At 35.2% G+C, this 16,376-nt stretch overlaps 1 long non-coding RNA gene across 1 annotated transcript in view; it reads right to left on the bottom strand.

The window, feature by feature from the left end:
• Positions 1-14,506: 14,506 nt before the first annotated feature.
• LOC138702178 (uncharacterized) overlaps positions 14,507-16,376 on the bottom strand; it is a 4,464-nt gene continuing 2,594 nt past the window's right edge. Inside the window, exon 3 of the long non-coding RNA XR_011332793.1 lies at positions 14,507-14,708. This is a non-coding gene — a long non-coding RNA (uncharacterized lncRNA). The remainder of the gene's footprint in view (positions 14,709-16,376) is intronic.

Raw genomic sequence — 16,376 nt, 5'->3', positions numbered from 1 at the left:
GAAAACGTGAAGAAGTATTTACAAAATCTAAATCCTCAAAGATTTGCCGGCCTCAAGACTGTTCCCGGAACAAGAAGTGTTCACTGTGTGGTTCCAGTTAATGGAAAGTTAGCAATAAAACCCTATTCTGCTTCACCAGAAGTACCGAAACTAGTTGAAATCAGACGTGTGACGCGCACCGGTCGTCAACGCGGAAACGCTTCTCGCAGTGACCAGCAGCAGTGATGGCGCATGGGGCAGGGGCATAGATCACCCTTTACGCGGTGAGTTGTTTTAATTTATAATTTCCTTATTTTTGAAGATTCCACTATGAAAATTTGACAGCCAAATGAAAATGCTCAGTAAATTGCCATTGATTATTTTTATGTGAATTGAAATGTTCGATTTTATGTAATGGCGTTTTTTTAAATATATTTTTGAATTCATTTAAACATAATTTTCAGAGCTACACTGAATTATAGTATCTTAATAACCTATTTTGTAAAAAATTTGTAATTATTCTTATGGTCAGAAAACAAATTTAAAATAGAGCTATGTGCTCAAATAAAAATAATTTAACTGCGCATTACACTTAAACGGTAGCTGTCGCAAACATAATTTTGTACATGATTAATATGTGCGACATAAAGAGTTGAATGTACAATTTTTAACAAATTTGGAGATACGAATGTTTTTCGTCATACTGTTCTGCATGGAATTACCCAGCTCACATATTCAGTTTTTCTCAGCCCTAAATTCCCTTACAAAGACACGTTTTCGCGTACTTTTTAATTGGCTCTCCTTCCATTTCCCCATTGACATTGACAGTGGTCTTGCCTCCTCTTCGCTACTGTTGAAATGGGAAGCTAATATAGGCCTATGTACGTATGTTACATATTGAAATTCCTTTAGTAATGCATTGTAAGAATTGCGATTAATTAAAGCACATCTACCATATTTAAAATACATAGGCCTGCATCGAAGGAAACGCTTCTGAATTTGTTTTTATATGCGGCAATTAATATTATTCTTATATACATCTGTCCACATAATTGAAACATAATATTATGATTTCCTACGTATTGCAAAGTAACTGTATAACATGTTCATGCTTGAAATATCCCTGGAATTATGAAAAATAGATTCTGGTTGTCCATATATTTTATCCACGATGTTATCAATGTGTGTTTTTCTAAATTCAAATTGTATGTAAGAATTAAACCTACACTTTTAATAGAAATTTTCAGAACTCATTGTATTGAACATTTGGTTGTAGAGATGTTCTATGAAAACTTATGAAGCAGCATTGTTAACAATCAGTACGAAATTATCTAGTAGAGTATTTATACTCCAGGTACCCAAACAGTGTAGCTACTGTATATCACGTTATGCTATTTAAATTATACCATAGGTATGCAAAGAGAAAGAACATATTTATGTAGCCTATTCCAACGTAAGTGTTGATCGATTATTATTCCGAGATACTTAACTTGAGGAGGCTGATTTAGAATAGGACAGTTACAATTATTAGAAGAACAATTGGATGTATGAATTTTTAAATAAAGTATTTGTATCTATTTTAAATACGAATTTCTTGAACTATTGAACATAGTTTGGGAGGATATGCGAGTGGAAAGTAATGTTCAATGAACTATACCAAAGGGCAAAATTCACTCTGTTAGTTTAGGGTTATTACAAGCAAACACAGCATTCGAGTTGTAGAATAACAAATTCCCACACTAAAGTTTACTCACATAGAGTGTTGTGGTGGTTTTTTCTACGAATTTTGAAAACAGATAAGGGGTACTGGTCTTTTATATTTTATTGTGAACGACCTCTCCCCAACATACTACTGATTTAATCTGGCTCGCAACCTGCATTCTTGCGCTGCAATGTCTTAAATTGGTTTTAATTTCTTATAAGAGGTTGAAAATGATGTAAGTTACCATACGAGTATTTTTTTTTTTTTCGCTATGTTATCAGTCGCATCTTCCCTCGCTGCAACATCAAAATTGGTAGTTGCGATCAACGATTTCTTCACAATCGACAACGAAGTTGTATTTTATGAAGATTTCAACAAGAAAAAATGGCATGTCATGAAATTACAATTGGAGCAAAACATGTGAAGCATACTTAATAAAAAATTAACAACTGAGCTGTACGAAGATACAAGAGTTTTAACGCAGATGTAGGCCTACTATCCTGTAAGAACATGTGTATTGCGATGATTGCTGCATATTCAACGTCTTCCAGTGGATGCCATGTACTAGGAAATTCGTATGTTAAAATATGTCCCAGTGATACAATGCGTCGTAAAAGTATGTTTCCACCCTGCAAGCATAGTCTGTCTCCTTGGTGAGTGACGGAAATCAAGCACCTGCCATTAGTGTAAATATATATATATTGTCTTGACAAGCGGCAACCGATGTCTCCAGAAAACTTTGAAATATGTATAATAATTCTATTCTGCAACAAGATACAAATAATGTGAAAATTCCTACGCCATCATATTGTAAACATTGTAAATGTTGTTTAATAAATTAATCACTGGTTTGCCTGTATATTGTTAGATATACTTTATGCTCGACCATGCCGAAATGTAGTAATTATACACCTAGTAGCAGTCCTTTAATGGACCTCATTAAAGTACACCTATTCATTAAAGTTCAGGTTTTAGATTATTCTCGGATATGCAATCGAAAGACATCTAGCAAAACGTCACGCAGGCTGGAAATGCAATACTGTTGCAGAAGGTTATGTTCTGTTACTATAATAATTAGCGTTAATTGTAAATAATATTCAAATAAATTCAATTTGTCATCTCGTTTTTCAATGTCGAATTCAATTTCAAGGTTATATCAAGTTTAACGTTTATCTTACTTTCTAGATTATATATCAAGGTCGTCGACATTCGTTGCCCGGAAAAAATCAATACTTTCGCATCTGCGCACATCTCACAATTTACGAGATTGCACAAGGTCAGTTCGCTTCCCAGTTACATAAGAATAACATGAAAACTTATGAATAATTTCAAGTTAGAAATATGGTCGAGCATAAAAAGTCGTATGAAACTTGCCTATAATGGTAATTAAGACGCTCGTATGAAAATTATGAAACGAGCGCAAGCGCTCGTTTCATAAACAAACATACTCGCGTCTTAATTACTATCGTTATAGGCTGGTTGCATAATGTACTATTATGAATTTACATATTTAACTACATATTTCACTCTCTCTATTTTAGTGTATATATTTACATACATATACTACATAAAAGTTAGTCTTTTTTTTTACTTATGGTAGCCTTAATATTTTAAACTGTAACGCCAATACTTCAAGAGCGTGACGCCATACAATTTCGTGTGACAGTTACCCAAAGTCTGTGTTGTGGGTAAACTATCATGATACGGACGGGTTTGAAAATAAACATGAAGAAAGAAATGCTGAATTAAGCGATAATTAGACTGTGATGCAGAAGGACGTGAAGATAAATTGAAGGAGGATGAAGAATAGATAGAAAAAGAATAACACATCAAGAATGATGATAATCAAGAAATGGAAATGAAGAAAGGAAAGGAAAATGAACAGAGAACTGGGAAGAGAAGATGTCTTCGAAAAGCGAAGGGCGGGAATCAGATGAAGTAGACGTAATCGAAGAACAAGTGGAAGGAATTTTTATACTTATAATTTCGTGCACGGGACAGCGAAATGTGGAAGATTTGGTAACGGTAAGAAAGAGCCAAGGAGTGAAGTGTTGAACTTACCAGCGAAGACGAAGTGCACGAATGCAGCGAGGACGAAGATCAACAGCGAAGTTCTCATTGTCTTGTAGTAAGGCACCTGGTCTGCTGTCAATGGCACGCCGTCACAGTGAAATCGAAGAGCTCCACCGCCTTCTTTTATACGGACTCCACGGACATGACACCGATAACATGTTGAACTACGTAAGTACGTTAATATGATAGGCTCGTCGATTATAAAATACACGACACGTTTGTTTCATCATAATGTGACGTGCTAAGCGTCCATTTGTAATTATGGAGTAATTTATTCATAGCGTTCTGCCGAAGGGCAGGTGTTTCACTGCAAACCCAGAATTTTCCAGTATTTCCTATTTTCTGCCTTCCTCTTAGTCTCCGTTTATGATCCATTTATCTTAATATTGTCTATTGTTTGATATCTTCTTCTTCTACCCCGAACTCTTCTCCCGTTCACCATTCCTTCCAGTGCATCCTTCAGTACGCAGTTTCTTCTCAGCCGGTGACCCACCCAATTCCTTTTTCTCTTCCTAATCAGTTTCAGCATCATTCTTTCTTCACCCACTCTTTCCAACATAGCTTCGTTTCTTATTGTGTCTGTCCATTTCTCACGTTCCATTCTTCTTCATATCTGCATTTTTAAAATGCTCCTAGTCGCTTCTCTTCACTTCGTCGTAATGTCTATGTTTCTGCCCTATGCAATGCTACACTGCACACAAAGCACTTAATTAGTCTCTCTCTCTCTTAGTTATTTTTTCAGAGTTCCGCAGATGATGCTCCTTTTTGTATCAGGAGCTTCCGCTGCCGTTACTATCCTCCTTTTGACTTCCTGGCAGCAGCTCACAGTACATCCCAAGTACTATTTGAAACTGTTGACTTGCTGTACTGCCTCATTTAGAATTCGCAAATTTACCTTCTTTACTTTTCTTCCTATGACCATGGTCTTCGTCTTGTTTGCATTTATCTTCATCCCACACAGCTCGCAGCTGTCATCTAGCTCCAGTAATATACAGTATATGGAGTGTTCATAATTCGTAAATTGGAAATCATAATAGGCTAATGCTAAATGTGATTTCCCGATCTCTGATCGGGCCAAAAACCCTGATAGAAATAATATCTAATCCCTGCGGTGGATTTGGGTGAAGTTCGGAGGGCCTAATTAGTCAAATCCACTCTGAACTGCACGCTGAGTCCCTCTGCAATCTTTGAAGATGTGAAAGAGAGAGTGGTGTGCGAAATCAACGGTATGCTGTCGCAATGACCTATCCCAAGAGAAACTACAAACATGGCATGATGAGTCTTTCCAATAAGCAGTAACAGGAAGTGCTTCTGGGAAGTCAAAAGGGGGATAGCAATGGCAAAGTGTTCTTCTAATAGGAACTAGTGAAGAGGCTAGTGAAGTGCTTTGTGTGGAGCGTGGCATTGTATGGTGCAGAAGTACGGACATTACGACGAAGTAAAGACAAGCGACTAGAAGCATTTGAAATGTGGATGTGGGGAGGAATGGAGCGTGTGAAATGGAAGACAGAATAAGAAACGAAACTGTGGTGGAAAAAAGAGTGGGTGAAGAAGGAATGATGCTGAAACTGATCAGGAAGAGGAAAAGAAATTGGCTTGGTCACTGGCTTACTGAAGGATGCACTGGAAGGAATGGTGAACGGCAGAAGAGTTCGGGGCAGAGGAAGATATCAGACGATAGACGACATTAAGGTATATGGATCATATGCGGAGACGAAGATGAAGGTATAAAGTAGGAAAGATTAGAGAATGCTGGGTTTGCAGTGATAGACGTACCTCTGGGCAGAAAACTATGGATGAATGGATCATTTAATTACCATCAATAGATTTGTGGATTAGAGCTCTCGGCCAGTTTTATCTAAGGAGTGATTAAGAAATTTCTCCTCCCGTCTTTTCTGGGCCATCCTTCTGTCGGACCGTTAATTTAAGAGATTTGGTAGAGTCCCATCTGCGGTCATTCTTCTGAGGTGATTACTCAATTGCTTCCGTACGTGTTTACTATGTCGACAGTAATTACGATTTTGAATGTACCGTAATAATATTTGTTTTGGTCCAATAGCCTCTGTCTTGTCAGAGCCTAATCAAACTTATCTCTGCGTGTTATTTTATTTTATTCGCGAATGTCCACGACTCTGATCCAGATGTGTTGGAATTGCCAGTATTTTGTAAAATTTTAACACGGTTTCTCGCCTCACTTTCATGATTAACATTGTTTTCATTGTGCCAAAGAGTCGTTGGAATATGACAAATATTCATTTTCTATGTATCTGGAGTAGAAGTAGATAAGAGTGCAACCAATGTTAACAGAAGGGATCCACTTACTTTGTAATTCGATTATTTGTAGCTAATACTTAAACTATATTTTAAATGGTTAGCTCCCTATATAGCCATTATTTTTGTATTATTGAGGAGGGGGGAATTTTACTTGAAGTAAATATTGAGATGAGTTTGGAAGTAAATCCCACAAAAACAAAGTATATTACTATGTCTCGTGTCCAGAACATAGTACGAAATTGAAATATGAAAATGGAAAATCTATCCTTTGAAGAGGTGGAAAAATTCAAATATCTTGGAACAAGAGTAATAAATATAAATGACACTCGAAAGGAAATTAAACGTAGATTAAATATGGGAAATGCCTGTTATTATTCAGTTGAGAAGCTTTTATTATCCAGTCTGCTTAAAAAAGCCAAAGTTAGAATTATTTATAAAACGGTTATAGTATCTGTTGTTCCGTATATTGTGAAACTTGGATTGGCACAGAGAGGAACAGAGGTTAACGAAGTACAAGAATAAAGTGCTAAGGGGGATGAAGTTACAGAAGAATGGAGAAAGTTACACAAACCCAGAACAACACCCATTGCATTCTTCAGCTAACATGATTAGGAACATAAATCCAAACGTTTGAGATTGGCATCTAACACGTATGGGTGAATCCAGAAATGCATATATTGTTACTTGGAAGACCTGAGGAAAAAGATCTTTAGGGAGGCGGAGATGTAGATGGGAGTATAATATTAGAACGGATTTGAGGGATGTGGGGTATGATGGTAGAGACTGAATTAATCTTGCTAAAGATAGGGATTGATGGCGGACTTACATGAGGACGGCAATGAACCTCCAGATTCTCTTAAGCCATTTGTATGTAAGTAGAAATTTGTAGATTGTATTGATTAGGGATTAAGCATAGTCCTCTGTAGTGTCAGCTCGTCATCTGTTCATAATAATATCCAGTGTGATTCAGTAGCGATGTAAATAAAAACATTATGCTGTCTGTAGTGTCAGTCCATAATACAGGGTGGCGTAAGGAAACGGGAAATTTTGAAATAACGTAAATGTCACGAATAAAGAGAGTGCAAACATTATTTATCGATGGAAGTGCGCATGCATAATTTGCCATTTATGTTGCCATTATTACACAATGTCACTTGTCATGTTACATTTTGAATATGACATCGGAAAGATGTGCTCCATTTGGCTTTTGATTTTTGATTTTCTTCTGTTTATTTTTAGAAATATTTTCAAACCCAAGTTTGTAGTAGAGCATGTCAATTTTTAAGTTTCCTTTTCTGCTGTTACATTCACAAGACTCAGAGAAGCATTTCTATTCATTCAAATTTGGAATACCTCATTTATTCACTTCAATTTTTTTTATTTTGAAAATGTTATTTTTTTCCTCTAATTCATTAAAAATATTAATAAAGTGAGTTAGTATCTTTTCTCACAAAATAAATGCATAGAGACATGCAGCTATCTCACAAATACTTGCAATAATAATTTCATCCAGATTGATTAATATTTGGCATAAAAAAGTTGATGTTGAATCATGAAAAATAAACTTATGGAAAATGGATTTGAAAGTAAAATGAATATTTATGTGAATTAGAATTCTCATCCCGCTACATGCATCAGTGACTTGAGGGAGCCAACTTTAGATGAAGAAGTTATTGGATTTGTAATCAGAAATTTGTAAAAAAGAATTCTTTGATGAGAAAATGCATTTGACTGCTCTTTAAATGCCACGCTCCCTTAGACTAATTAAAAAAATAACATATTTGTAATTAGAATTAAAATAAATCAATTTGGAGTGTGAAAATATACATTCTAAAGAAGTGAAATAGGCGATACAAATTTTTTGGAACATTTTCATGAATTTGTGTGGAGTCTCCCCGTGAGGTGCGTGTGTCTGACGAGTAAGTAAGAATAGGGGGACATTTGAACGACAAAGTTGTGAAACTCTAATGGAATGGCAAGTAAAGTTACATGTATTTTTTTCCTAAATCCAGTCCATTTGAGCGACATATTGTTTAATTTTGAGGACACTATGGTCCTCTTTTTCGTGATTGTGGTATCAGTTCAGTTACCTTGAGGTTTCCTAGAGACGGAATTGTAGCGTGCTTAATCAAAAGCAGATAACCAATACAATGTATTCGTCCTTCGTTTTGTAAATTTTGGAACAATGAAAATTATCACCCTATAATAACAGCATTTACTTCGTAACATTTTCTTCTTTTTTAGTATTTTTTGGTGATATGTCCCAACCTTGAATACAGATAAAAAAACGCACACGTGGAACAGGTAATCAGCATTGTTTGACAGTGCTCCAAAATGAGGCGATTTTTTTCTATGTAGGCTGTCTTTGGTTGTCATTTTGCAATTACTAAAAATGGTATGGTGCTCCATGTGGAGAAAGGAGTTTTTCTTTTCGTGGTGGTGATGACGCTGTTTTATTTAGTAATACTGAAAATAATTTGCAACAATCATTTTACGTATTTAATGTTATCTCAAAGGAATTCGAAGTAATTGTATATAATGAAAAAGCTAAATCTAGGCAATGTCTGGATTCCCCATAAGATGGAAGTTGCGTAGATGAAATTATTGGGGATTATCAGTGCGGTTTTCGGCGTAATAGATCGACTATTCATCAGATTTTTTGTATTCGGCAGATAATGGAGAAAAAATGGGAGTATAAGGGTACAGTACATCAGTTATTCATAGATTTCAAAAAGGCATATGACTCGGTTAAGAGGGAAGTATTATATGATATTCTTATTGAATTTGGTATTCCCAAGAAACTAGTTCGATTAATTAAAATGTGTCTGAGTGAAACATACAGCAGAGTCCGTATAGGTCAGTTTCTATCTGATGCTTTTCCAATTCACTGCGGGCTAAAGCAGGGAGATGCACTATCACCTTTACTTTTTAACTTCGCTTTAGAATATGCCATTAGGAAAGTTCAGGATAACAGGCAGGGTTTGGAATTGAACGGGCTACATCAGCTGCTTGTCTATGCGGATGACGTGAATATGTTAGGAGAAAATACACAAACGGTTAGGGAAAACACGGAAATTTTACTTGAAGCAAGTAAAGCGATCGGTTTGGAAGTAAATCCCGAAAAGACAAAGTATATGATTATGTCTCGTGACCAGAATATTGTACGAAATGGAAATATAAATATTGGAGATTTATCCTTCGAAGAGGTGGAAAAATTCAAATATCTTGGAGTAACAGTAACAAATATAAATGACACTCGGGAGGAAATTAAACGCAGAATAAAGATGGGAAATGCGTGTTATTATTCGGTTGAGAAGCTCTTATCATCCAGTCTGCTGTCCAAAAATCTGAAAGTTAGAATTTATAAAACAGTTATATTACCGGTTCTTCTATATGGCTGTGAAAATTGGACTCTCACTCTGAGAGAGGAACATAGGTTAAGGGTGTTTGAGAATAAGGTGCTTAGGAAAATATTTGGGGCTAAGCGGGATGAAGTTACAGGAGAATGGAGAAAGTTACACAACACAGAACTGCACGCATTGTATTCTTCACCTGACATAATTAGGAACTTGAAATCCAGACGTTTGAGATGGGCAGGGCATGTAGCACGTATGGGCGAATCAAGAAATGCATATAGAGTGTTAGTTGGGAGACCGGAGGGAAAAAGACCTTTAGGGAGGCCGAGACGTAGATGGGAGGATAATATTAAAATGGATTTGAGGGAGGTGGGGTATGATGATAGAGACTGGCTTAATCTTGCACAGGATAGGGACCGATGGCGGGCTTATGTGAGGGCGGCAATGAACCTTCGGGTTCCTTAAAAGCCATTTGTAAGTAAGTAAATTCCTTTCATTGAGGTTAGATGTTGAAATTTTCAGATATATATTTTGATTTGTAAATTTGGGCCTTAAAAGTCAAATAGAAAAATGTATATCTTACCCATAAATCAGATCGCATGTGAATGAATTAATGAATGAAGTTTTTTTTTCTAGTTTCATAGCTTAACAAGTAGCTGTATAATAAAATTGAGTAATGGAATTGCGTATTTATTTTTTGAATTACTGTGATTTACCGAAGTACGTACGATATTTCCGTGCAGGAATTCTGCTTTACCATATGGTAAAGAGTGGGTAGAATGGAGAAAAATTCTGTCCGGCACCGGGATTCGAACCTGGGTTTTCGGCTTTACGTTCTTACGCTTTATCCATAAGTCACACCGATTCAGCACCTAGAGTTACTTTACAACGCGGTATCAACATCTCAGGTTATTTAGCGTCTGAATGAGATGAAGTTGATAATGCCGGTGAAATGAGTCCGGGGTCCAGCACCGATATTTACCCAGCATTTGCTCATATTGGGTTGAAGGAAAACCCTGAAAACAACTTAACCAGGTAACTTGTCTCGACCAGGATTCGAACCCGGGCCACCTGGTTTCGCCAGCCGCGCTAACCGTTACTCCACAGGTGTGGACGGCATTTTATAAGTTTATCTTGGAGCGACAGTAACAAATATAAATGACACTCACTTTGAGAGAGGAACAGAGTTTAAGGGTGTTTGAGAGTGCCTGCACTGAAGTATGGGAACTTAAAGAACATGGTGCTCAGTCAGGTTGCAGAAGTTTTTAAGGATAGCCTGGGCAGAGATCGATTATAGGTTGGGTATCTTATACAGTACATGAAGATATGCTGATTACTCTACAAGTAATTTACTCAGTTACTTAACCACACTGTGTCTAGTGCGAGTTTACCTATCGTCGGTGTAGTCGATGGACGGCGATAGTCAAATTATGCTTGACGAGATGAGTCGAAGGACTTGTCATGGATCACTTGGCTGAAGAATGTAACCGTCACCGTAGAATGAAGAAGCCATACCATCACTTACGATGGGAACAAACGTAACCGCTAAGACACTTATGTTACGTTTATGTTTGATTTTCATTGTGAATGGGCCTTTACAGTTTGTCAAATGTGAATTGTTTTTTCTTTTCTATTATTTTTCAGAATAAGGAACAAATATCTGTACAGTTGAATTCTATTTTGAGTGCTATAATTGGAATGAAATCGTCAGGAGGTTAGGAGAATGTAACTTATATTTCATATTTTCATTGTAGCTGTTTTGCAAGGAAGTTTGTAAAATAATTCATGGATTCAAGGGAAGAAGCCCAACTTTGGTCATTTCTCCAAATATGGTCCAGTTACTTTTCTTTTGTGGAGAAGGGAAGGGTTCACACCTGCGGAGTAACGGTTAGTGCGTCTGGCCGCGAAACCAGGTGACCCGGGTTCGAATCCTGGTCGGGGCAAGTTAACTGATTTCGGGTTTTCCCTCAACCCAATATGAGTGGATGGTGGGTAACTATCTGTGTTAGACCCCGGACTCATTTCACTGGCATTATCACCTTTGTTTCATTCAGACGCTAGATAACCTGGGATGTTGATACAGCAGCGTCGTAAAACGACCTACTAAAAAGAAGGAAAGGAAATATTTCGATACTTTATCACAGTCTAGTATATGCAGTCACGAAGCTTAATACTTACTAAATATGCAAACATAGACAGTTGAAATATGCATCCATAGATAGTTGCTCACCACCAGGATCGCTACTATCGCCTCATCACAGACTCTTTCCCTAGCAGACGATAAAATGTATTGTACTTTCGATATCGTGTTCTTTTGAAAAAATTAACACCTTCCTTCCACTACTGAAAATATATGAAATACATACCTAAGGTTTATATATTACTAGTGGCTTGTGCAGCAAATACTGCTGCAAACTAAGTTCGTTAGACGTTCAATTTTTCAGCTTTATTTTCAACGAACAATACTTGTCTTTTTGATAGTTATTTGCTTTCATAATAATGAAACATACTCCCTCTGAATGGATTTTTTTAGGCCAAATACTTTTTCTTGAACCTATCCAGCTTCAGTTTTTGAGTTTCAACGCGAAAACGCAAGTATCAATGTCAGGACGATAGCAGTAGCTATTTCAGGTCATTGTGGATTGTAGGCAAAAGTTAAAAAAATGTCAGGTTTGCTAAGCTTTCGAATAATAGCATTTTTATATAAGTAGCTGCTGCATGTAGAACTTGAAATGTAGAGCGTAAAATCATTTTATCCTACTAAGAGATCTTGCTGAAATGATCTGGAGACTACAACATTTTCTAGGCCTCTTATTTTATCAGTAAGTAATACCTTTTGATCTTTCCTTAGGAACTGTAATTTTTGCGCTCTCTGGAGCCAATACTGAAAACAATGACACATATCAATATCTACACTACACCGCCATTAAGTATATGAGAAAGACCCAACACCACTGGGTTAATAAGCATACAAATATTTGATTTTTAATAACAATATTACTATCTTACTTAAGTTTTATAGCCAGTCAGTAAATTATAGAAATGAAGATCTAAATTAAGATATTCTCTACATTTACTTACATAACCACAAAACGTTTCACTTTCGTGTCATCAATATAGCATCAATATTATGTATAATTAATGAAAAATAGATGCATCATGATATTAACTATAATAATATTTAATTTCTAATGGTAATAATGTCATCAAACCACTTCAAGTTTCGTAGATTTGAATATCCAATACACAGCTGTACTCAGAAAATTATTATAAACTGCAGAATCAGTTTTTAATAACAAATTGAATTGAGCTCTAAATATGTCGGCAATCCTGCAGGTCATGGCCTTCGTGTAATAGCCTATTGTTTATTGTAATGTGTGTTTTGTTCTGAAATTCAATCAAGTCGGCCGTGATTCAATAAAATTAGTTCTCAAAACTGACAACAGATGGATTTTGTAAAATAGGAAAATTATGTAGGAAAAGTGATATTTCACTGAAAACTACTACTTTCCCGAAAAACTTTGGATGCCAGGGATGAAAATGAGGGGTCACTCATTAAAACCCGTTCAGCCGTTTTCCCGTAATTTCCATTACCAGTTCAAATTATATATATAGATTTTCATAAAATATGTATTATATTCTATAAACTCACCTTCCTGGATCTTTCGGAAGAAGGATAACTGTAACCTATTTTTCTTACAATTTATAGTACTAAAAACGTCTCCTTGTCTCATATCATTATTAAAATTATTGTATTTTAGCCATTTACAGTTATTACAGCCGATAACGAACATTTCACAGTTTACATAGCTTCTCACAAAAATGCGAAATACGGAACAGTCAATGCTTTTTTGATCTAGACCAGGCCGTAAGGTTTGCTCGGGTTTTCTATTTCAGTGTATGGAGCTCAGTGAAATATTATATTATAACTTTATTGCGTATCATAGCTAAGCTTTATTTAGTGTAATGTGTCCATAAGTTCCGTTTACTTCTTGTTGCATAATATGTTGCAGAAATAATTACAAAACTGTGTTATTTTAATGTGAAGAGAATTTTACATGTTAACATAATCTGTTCGCGTCAACATTTTAAGTTTAGTATGGAAGCTATTTTGAGGGGTAATAAAAAGGAATTTATATTGTGATTTCAATTTAGCACATCTACATTCCTTAATTTTAGACAAAACATTTACCATACCACTCCTATGAAATTAGTGTACGTACAATTGTGTTACTTCGTCTCTTAAGTAGCAGATAAATACAATAATTCAGTACTCAATTGTAGTAGATATTAAAATACAAATTAATAATGTATGATTGGGAATTTAGGAATATAAGTTAAATATAGTAAACATACCCTATAATTTTCATATGAATGGAAAGGCATTGGAGATCACTAAATTTAGACAGAAAGGGGCAACTGGTACAGTAAACATAACCTATAAATTTCAACATATCTAAATATTCGTGGGCTGCAACTGAGAATTATTGAATCGTGCATATATGAGTGTACAAGAATTTCGCAATGTTTAATCGAAATAAAGGAAGATATTACACATACGAACAACGTAATTTTCACACCAAAAATAATATTACACCTTAACTCGCAAGGAATTATGTCTGAAGTGTCCCCTAATCATCATTTTAAATTTTATTAATGCAATTACACTACATTTTAGAGAAATATATGTTACTCTTAATGCATTCCAATTAATTTATATAGTTGAAACGCCTCCCTTCGTGATCGGGTTAAGCGAGACACATGGTCTGCCTTACGGCCTGTATTAGATCACGATGGCTGTGGCACAGTCTATTGTTCCTAGTACTCACAGCACTCCAAGCGGCTAGCAACTATCGCGAGAAATGCAACTCATTGGCAAAAGATCATCCAAGCTTCGTGACTGTATATAGTAGACTGTGACACTATGTTTATTAATTAATGAATTATTTGGAAATATATTGTTTCATACGTACAATTTATTCAATAAACTCTATTACTGTATGAAATTGAAACAGTAGGGTTGTTTACTGTGATTGCAGGTACATAGTGGACAGTATTGAACAAACTTTATCTTAGTAGAAATAATGACATAGGTCTATTAAATTATAAATAAAGAACGTGATTTAATGAATTAATAAGTGTTTATTATTGATTAATACATAATCTTGAAATGTGCATTAATACAAATGAAACAGAATCTCATAAAACAGCAATGTTTTCCCATACCGTAGAGTTTTTCTTGAAGGAAGTAAGATTAATGTGTTGAGGTAAGACTGCACGTCAGTTATTCAACCTCGTTTTTCATTTATCACTTTGTCCGTCATCTAGAACACGCAAAAAACAAAGTATATGGTTAACAGTAACAATAATTCGTACGTCGCCATCTTGAAAGAATAATAATTTATTATTATTATTATTGTTATTATTATTATTATTATTATTATTATTATTATTATTATTATTATTATCCATGTGTCTCGCTTAACCCGATCACGAAGGGAGGCGTTTCAACTATATAAATTAATTGGAATGCATTAAGAGTAACATATATTTCTCTAAAATGTAGTGTAATTGCATTAATAAAATTTAAAATGATGATTAGGGGACACTTCAGACATAATTCCTTGCGAGTTAAGGTGTAATATTATTTTTGGTGTGAAAATTACGTTGTTCGTATGTGTAATATCTTCCTTTATTTCGATTAAATATTGCGAAATTCTTGTACACTCATTTATGTACGATTCAATAATTTTCAGTAGCAGCGCACGAATATTTAGATATGTTGAAATAAGGTAATATGAGAATTGGGTTTGGCTTTTTGAGAATGAGTGCTTTCATTGCAAGTTGTCATAATAACAAGAAAAATACTAATTTTGATGATGATAGTGATGCTAATTTCGCAGAATCTTTGATTCAATAATTGAACATAAACTCATGAAATACTTTTTATAATTTGCAATAACTCCCGATACGATGTAAACAACTGGATAGGCTAGAAGTGACTAGTGACATAGACCGTTGTTGTAACTCGTGTAGAAGCGCCTGTAGTACAGATATTGAACAGCAGTTTTTGTGACAGCTGTGTAAGACTATACAGAGCATTATTCCATTAAGAGTTCGATTTTGAAAAATTGTAACATAGTCCGCTATGCGGCCCAACGCTTCAATTGCAGGCCAAAATTAGCCGAACTTCTATTTTAAAACACTTCCGGAAAATAATTTTACTAGAATTAATCTGGAAACGACTTCAGAATAATACCGCGTAAATACACCTATATTCCGTCATCATTGGTGCAAGAGACATCTCTTTTTTATGCACTAATTTCTTTATGTACCCCTGTAACATCATTAAAAAAATCATGTTTTTAAATTATTTTCAATTTGTACAGTCTTGCTACATAAGTACTTACGCGGCATTCCGAAGTATAGCGTTAATCTTTATCACGAGCATACTAATCATGATCACAAACTGTGGATTTTGTTTTGAAAGTGAACTAAAATAAAAACATTAACTTCGTATATGCTATATATTTTATAAATTAAGTAAAATAGCTTGACATGACGTATCCACAGAATTAAATGTTACAGCTATTGAATAAAAAAAATATTAGTACTTTTATAACTTATGCGGTAAAACTTTAGAATGGTACGCACGTTTATATATAGTATTAAATTTCTGAAAAATGGCAATTATACGAAGAAAACTGTACTGTAATACAATTGATTATTCATTTAGGTCATACTCGTGTAGATTATGTTGTAAATAACATAAAGAAAACGATGACAAAACTATCTTAATGCACATGCGTCATCTATGATTAGAGATTGGTTTGCATTTGATTCGCAAATCAATTCCAACTGTCAGAAATCGATCTGTGACAGTTTGACGTGCTGTACAAACGCGTGACTATTAGTCAGAAACAGTCAGCGTTTGGAGTTTGGGCTGTGCGAACAGTAAAATCCATGTGCGCATGCTCGGAACTGTTCAAACC

The sequence above is a fragment of the Periplaneta americana genome, chromosome 6, assembly GCF_040183065.1.
Source record: "Periplaneta americana isolate PAMFEO1 chromosome 6, P.americana_PAMFEO1_priV1, whole genome shotgun sequence".
In the NCBI taxonomy this organism is placed as follows: Eukaryota; Metazoa; Arthropoda; class Insecta; order Blattodea; family Blattidae; genus Periplaneta; species Periplaneta americana.
The sequence above is the reverse complement of the archived record's forward strand: the minus strand, read 5'-3'. Positions and strand labels throughout refer to the sequence as shown.